A 7,275-nucleotide genomic window follows, 5' to 3' on the forward strand; every position below is an offset into this window, starting at 1 on the left:
AGTTATAATTGGATGGTCCCACTGTGACCACTGGGTACACTGGCTCTTGGATCTAAGGAGGTGCTAAGCTAGCCTCTGTCTGAGGCTACCCTGCAGAAGCCAGCTGTAAAGCAATGCAAGTTGCCCTGGGGCCTTGGGCAGCTGCAGTTTGTTAAGTAATTTTCAGATTACAAAGGGCCGGGCCTTTCATATGCAAAAGCCTCCATGCACGGCTTGGGCGGGGCGGAGCCCCAGGGATCAACAGGGTGGGTAGAGCGAGCAGTATGGCTGCTCTCAGTCCTGTCCTCAGTGGCCCTGCTTCTCAGTGTCCCAGCAATCGCTTCAAGTACCTCCGAGAGAAAGCTGCCCTTGAGTTCTGACCAATGCCAGACAGTCCCGTTTCTCCCGTATGAGTCTGGTTCCCCAGAGACTCGCCTGGAACTGGAGCTCAGAGCCTGAGACTCCTTCCCGATTGAAAAAGACAATCGTGACCTCAGCCGCCAGCCCTCTCCGCATGCACCTCCGCACCTTTGTATTTTACTCCTGCACCGCACCTCCTCTGAGTCTCGGTATGCTTTTCTCTTTCCTTCTAGTTGTAGAATTTCCACTCAGCCAGCCTTCCTGTGGTTCTGGATGTTGTCCATTCCGTCTTTTAGCTGTGTTTTCGAAGTGGTTGTGTGAGGTAGCAATCTCCGGTGTTTACCTATGCCGCCATCTCTAATATTTTCCAGGTTCTGTCTTTAAAAAATATTTTTAAATTGATTTTTAGAGAGAGAGAAAGGGAGAGGGATAGGGAGATAGAAACATTGATGAGAGAGGAAGTCATCAATTGGTTGCCTCCTGCACGGCCCCCCACTGGGGATCGAGCCTGTAACCCAGGCATGTTCCCTGACCAGAATCGAACCAGCAACCGAACCGGTGATCTTTTGGTTCCTGGGTCAACACTCAACCACTGAGCCACACCAGCCGGGCTATCCCCAGCATTTAGAAAAGCACCTGGACATTACATGTCCTCAGCAGATATGGGGAGAGTGGAATTACTGAACTGGATTAACCAGATGGGGTCAGAGTAAAAGGGGAAAATCCTAAGGAGTCTCTAGTCCAAGAACCCATAGTCCTGATGGCGGGTCCAAGGTTTAGCTTCCCTTCTCTCCATGACTCCCCTCCCCGCCACCCCCATGGCGAAGTGTATCAGCCCCCAGTGTGGAAATAGCTCACTCTGGTTGGGAAGGGAAGCTTCCCCAGGATCCCAAACTGGGCTTCCTTAAGGAGGCACATCTAGGAAGCTCATGGTCAAGCCTGGGCACAGCAGTCTCAGTTCTGAGACCCTCAGACATGGCATCAGAGGTGCACACCTCTGCTGGCGTCTCCTAGCTAGAAAACTCTGGCCAGGTTTTCCTGGCCGCCTAGTGTATCCCAGCACCATTTGGCTGGGTGACTGCTCTTAATCTTGGCTGTTTCCACGGTGCCTTAGAGCACAGAGTCAGCAGAATGACTTCCCTCACTGTCACTGAGCTGGGCCTGGGCCATCCTACTGTCACCTGTGCTGACTTCTACGGCCTCATCCATACTGCAGGGAGCATGACACAGCCCAGAGGGTGTGGGGGAGACATCCTGAGGAGCCTCATGCCTGGACCTCCCATGGGGCCTGCACAGATGTACTTTTCTTCTCACTGCTCTTACCCTCCTCATCCAGGCCCTGTAAGGTCCCCCTCCCCTTGTGTCTTCACCGAGGGGGAAAGTGAAGTTTCCAACTCTATACTAAGCGTACAACAGTCAACTATCCCTAAATCAGCCCCCCTCCTCCACATTTACATTTTCACACAGGATAGCATAAAAGTAGGAAGCCAACGTACTTCGAAGGAAAAAATAGACCCTTTTCTTAATTTGATCATGCGGCCTTCTCCAAGGCCCTACATCTTTCCCTCGGCATTACAAAAGTCACTTCCATAGAGCACGTCCTATATACCAGGCAAGGGAGCTTCAGTGCTTTACCTGCATGACCCCATTCAGTTCTCACACAACACTTCCAGATAAGTGGTATTTTGTTTTATTTTTAAATTATATTTATTGAGGTGACATTGTTCAACATGAACATATAGGTTTCAGATGTGGATTTCTATATTACAAGATCTGTGTAGGTAAGTGATTTTATAAACTCAGTTGTGAAATGTAACAGATATACAGAAAATGTCTAAAACACATACTTGTCGCTATAACATTAATATATTACATATTATTACATATATCTGTGATAAATATTCCCTTGCTTTTCTTTATAGTTTTATTAACCATGTATAGATTCCTAAATTATACCAGATATAGGTTAGTATTATATATATTTTTAAAATATATTTTATTGATTTTTTTCACAGAGAGGAAGGGTGAGGGATAGAGTTAGAAACATCGATGAGAGAGAAACATCGATCAGCTGCCTCCTGCACACCCCCTACTGGGGATGTGCCCGCAACCAAGGTACATGCCTTTGACCAGAATCGAACCTGGGACCCTTCAGTCCACAGGCCGACGCTCTATCCACTGAGCCAAACCGGTTAGGGCAATATATATTTTAACTATATATGAATGGAATACTACAACATATATTCTTTTGAGGGTTTTTTTTTTTTTTTAGCATGAGTCCTTGTGGAATTCATTTATGTTGTTTTATGTGTCTGAAATTAATTGCTGTTCATTGATGTACATTCCATTGTCTGGAATACCACAATGTATACTTCCATTATAGATGGGTATTGGGGCTTTCTCCCTTTTTGGACATCCCAACATTCTTGTACATGAGTTCTGGTGGACGCGCCCATAATTCTCTCGGGTATATAATTTGTAAAGGAATTGCTGCAATTGCTGCATTAAGACTATGAGTATCTTCAGCTTTAATGGACAATCCCAAAGATTGCCTTTCAAAGTGGTCATCGTAAGTGTTGTATTGATCCCTCTCATTTTACTGATGAGGAAACGGAGGCTTAGGAGTGTTCATGAGTACCCCAGGGCCACCAGCTCTAAGTGGGGAGCTAGAGTGTACGCCAAGTCAACCTGACTTTGAAGCCCAGGCTCTTTTTAAAAAAATATATATTTTATTGATTTTTTACAGAGAGGAAGGGAAAGGGATAGAGAGTTAGAAACATTGATGAGAGAGAAACATCGATCAGCTGCCTCCTGCACACCCCCTACTGGGATGTGCCCACAACCAAAGTACATGCCCTTGACTGGAATCGAACCCGGGACCCTTCAGTACACAGGCCGATGCTCTATCCACTGAGCCAAACCGATCAGGGCTCCCAGGCTCTCTTTAAAATATATATATTTTTATTGATTTCAGAGAGGAAGGGAGAGGTAGAGAGAGATAGAAATATCAATGATGAGAGAAAATCATTGATCGGCTGCCTCTTGCACACCCCACATTGGGGATTGCACCCACAACCCGGGCCTCCTGGTTCATGGCTCCACGCTCAACCACTGAGCCACGCCGGCTGGGCTGAAGCCCAGGCTCTTAACCAGCTCACTACCTACGCTCTGTTTTAATTCGAGTATACTCAATTGCTATAACTAGAAAGCCAGTCATAACTCAGGAGCTTAAAAAATGTGAATGTCTAGTTCTCTCTCATGTAATGGTCTGAAGAGAGAGTTTCAGATCAGCAGGCTGTTCTGTTCCACATAGTCATTAAGAAATCAAGGTCACTCTAGGCCTTGTCATGGGGCACATGGTTATGGCCAGATTGCTGGCATGTTTGAGATCCAGCTGGTGAAAAGGGGGAAGCATGTGTCAGGGTTTATGTATGTGTAAGGTTCAAAGAACCTGGCGTTAAAGTGGTGCACATCATCTCTTTACTTAGTCACCTGCCATTCCAGCTCAATTCTGCTACCGTAGAAGAAGCTAAGGATGGATTTTGGTGGATAATTATCCATCTCACTACAGTGTATTGCCTCTCCCCTTCTATTATTTTCAGGTCTTGTTTCAAATAATTTCCCCCTTCTTTTCTCTCATGGCAATCTCAAGGTTCAAGAAGGCACTGGTTTCATTCGAGGTGGTTGTCAGGCAAAGTGAGCAGAAGTGCCCTCCCGTACCATCTGATTATCTTCAATAAACATATTTTGAGGGCTTACTTCCTATAACAATGATGGCGAACCTATGACACGCGTGTCAGAGGTGACACGCGAACTCATTTTTTTGGTTGATTTTTCTTTGTTAAATGGCATTTAAATATATAAAATAAATATCAAAAATATAAGTCTTTGTTTTACTATGGTTGCAAATATCAAAAAATTTCTCTATGTGACACGGCACCAGAGTTAAGTTAGGGTTTTTCAAAATGCTGACATGCCGAGCTCAAAAGGTTCGCCATCACTGCCCTATAAGACACTGAGGACATGCTGAGACATCATATCACTTACCATGCATGGGAGTTCCAGAAGACAGTGCACCTGGAACATAGGGTGGAGGGCATGTGCACCAACAGGGTGAGCCTAGAACCCAATCAGAGTCCCGGATATGCAGGCCTATCCTGCTCTGCAAGGAGAGTCCCACGCAGTACAGCTTGGGCTGGATGGGATCTACACAGGGAGAGAATGTGCATTCGATATATGTGTGATGGAATCACCTCCCACTTTGAGGAATCCCTCGTCTACTCAGGACTAGAGATACAGCCTTGGGCATTAGCCAGGATAGGTCTTCAGGGGCTTGGTCTGTGGAAATCATGGTTTCTCGCATTCACATGGTCCCGTTCCATGGGTCTCTTAATAGCCAGAGGTAGCCTCAGGTAGAAGGGGCTGCCGTGTAAGGGGGTGAGTTCCCTGCACCTGTCAGGGAAGCCTGCAAGGACGACGTAGGAGACCAGATGAGATGACCTCTGGATCCCTCCCAAACCTGAGCCTGTGTGCCAAGGGTAAGAGGATTTTGGTCAGACATTCTGAACCACTAACTTCTAGTCTTTTCTCTGCCTCGTGGAAAAGAGGGCAGCTCCTTCTTTCTGCCAGCAGATGGCATATCCTGGGAAACCTGGAGGAGCAGCCGGACAAGGGGTGGGGGTGGAGATAGGATAAGGATCAGAAAAGACCCAGGAGTGTGTCCTGGCTCTTAGTTGGGCAAATCTGGTAACTACTCAGTCTCACTTTCCTCATGGGTGATACGTGCCTGCATCTGAGAAAGAAATAATAATTATCTCCATTTTACAGATGGGGAATCTGAGGCTCCTAGAAGTTAACTTGCTCAAGAATGCCCTGGAGGAAATACAGTCAGGATTCACACGAAGGCCGTCTGACTGCAGTTGAAGCTCTTCATTATCCTGATTCACTGGTGGTGGGGGGGGGGGGGGACTGAGGGATGAGTTCGGGAAAGAGGAGACCCTCTAACATGTTTAATGCCCACATCCAGTGTTGGGTGTTTCCTGGTTTCTAAACTGTTGAACCAGGGTGGGTGTGTTTCAGTGTGAAGGAAATGCAGGGTGTGAGTGGGCAGGAAGAGAAACGAACAGAGACGCAATGTGCCTAGGCTCATGCTGTTTCTTCTCGGGTTTACAGCCTCGGGCTGGCCTCAAGCGGGGGTGTTAGGCGCCTGCCCCCGCCCGCCCCTTGCAGGGACGCGGGGACTCGGAGCAGCCTCCTCTGCAGCGCGCCGCTGACTCCCTTCCCCCAGCAGCCGGGTGGGGAGGGGGGGGGAGGGTGTGCGGCGGTTGCACAGTTTATGCTCCTCCAGAGCTTCGGAGCAAGATTTCCCCAAAAAGCCATATTAAATAAATAAAAGGAAATTCAGCAGATGGGAACATGAATCAATGAAAACTCCCATATGAGTGCAAAGATTTATGTCAAAAAACAAAACATCAACATCTGGGAGCTGCCGCAGCTCCCCTTGGCTGCTCGTTTGGAATGGATTCTCGGTGTCGCTTTCTGCCTCTTTCTGGCCCTGGGAGAGGACAGAAAGAAAGAATTAAGCCCATTTAAAAAAAAATAGTCATTTTTAATCAGAAATGAACGCTGGAGGGAACGTGATCCCGGCGGCGGGGCTGCGGCGCTCTGCCAGGGGACAGCGGGGAGAGAGAGCCCCCTGCCGGACGCCGAGGGGCGCCCCCTCTCCGCCCCGCAGGCTCTCGGGGTCCATTACCTCCAGATCTCACAGCTGCCGCGGCTGCGTGAGCGCGCACACCCAGCGCCCACTGCACTGCGGCCGCGGTGTGGGCGGGGGGCGGCTGGGGCGATTCCTTCCGGAGCTGCAGCGCCTGCAGTTGGCGCCCCACCCCCACCCCACCCCGCCCTCATTTGGCCAGAGCGAACCTCTGCGTGAGTTCCCCCAATTGCGGTCAGAAGGACCTGGGACAGGGGGTGAAAGAGGAACCTAGGCCATGAGGAACTTGCAGCGCAGATCAAAGACTTAGCTCTTAGGCTGGGCCACCCAAGGGTTAATTGGGCGGCTCTGGATCCGAGGTCTGGGTTCAAACCCAGCTCTGCCAACTGCCAACCGTTTGACCTTGAACAAATTAAGTTCCGAGCCAGGTTTTCAGTATTTGTGCAGTGGGAATAGCACCAGCTTCCTAGGGGAGTTGTGAAAAGTAAATGGTAACACACATGTAAAATACTTAGCACAGTGCACACACACATAAAATGGAATAAATGTTAGTTATTGTCATTAGGATCAAAGCTCGAATTATTATAGCCTACAAGGCTCTGCATAACCCAAGCTCCCAACTCCGTGCACTTGGAGAGGCCACTGACCCCCTCCACTGGGCTCCAGCAGCATTAACCTTGTCTTCCACCCAGCAGCCTAGGTCCCTTCTGCCTCAGGACCTTTGCATGTGCTGTTTTCTCTGCCTGGAAGGCTCTTTCCCACCCTCCACTTCTAGCCAGCCTGCTCTTTCTTTGGGCCTCAGTTTACTTGTCACATCATCCAGAAAACTCTCCCTGATTCTGCCCTCCTCCAAGCGCAGTCTGTTCTATTTTCTCATAACAGCCTGGGCTTCTCCTTGCTAGCAGTGCTCCTAGTGAAAATGTATAAATGTGATGTGTTTAACGTCCATCACCCCCTGGACAGTCCACTCCATGAGGCCAGGAGCCCATCTTACTGCATCCACTGTGGTATCCCCAGGCCCCAGGACAGTGTCTGGCGTAGGCCCTCTATTCGTGGTAAGTGACCCAGAGTGGATGGTGGGATCCTGAGACCAGAGGGAATCTTGAGTCTTCTCTATTATTTCATCAGTGCCTTCCCATGGTAAACCTGTATTTATTAAGCTCATCTATGTGCCAGGTCCCGTGTTGGGTGCCTAGGACACAGAGCCATACAATTCTATCTCT

This window comes from Myotis nattereri (genome assembly GCF_964212035.1).
Source record: "Myotis nattereri genome assembly, chromosome: 5".
NCBI lineage: Eukaryota > Metazoa > Chordata > Mammalia > Chiroptera > Vespertilionidae > Myotis > Myotis nattereri.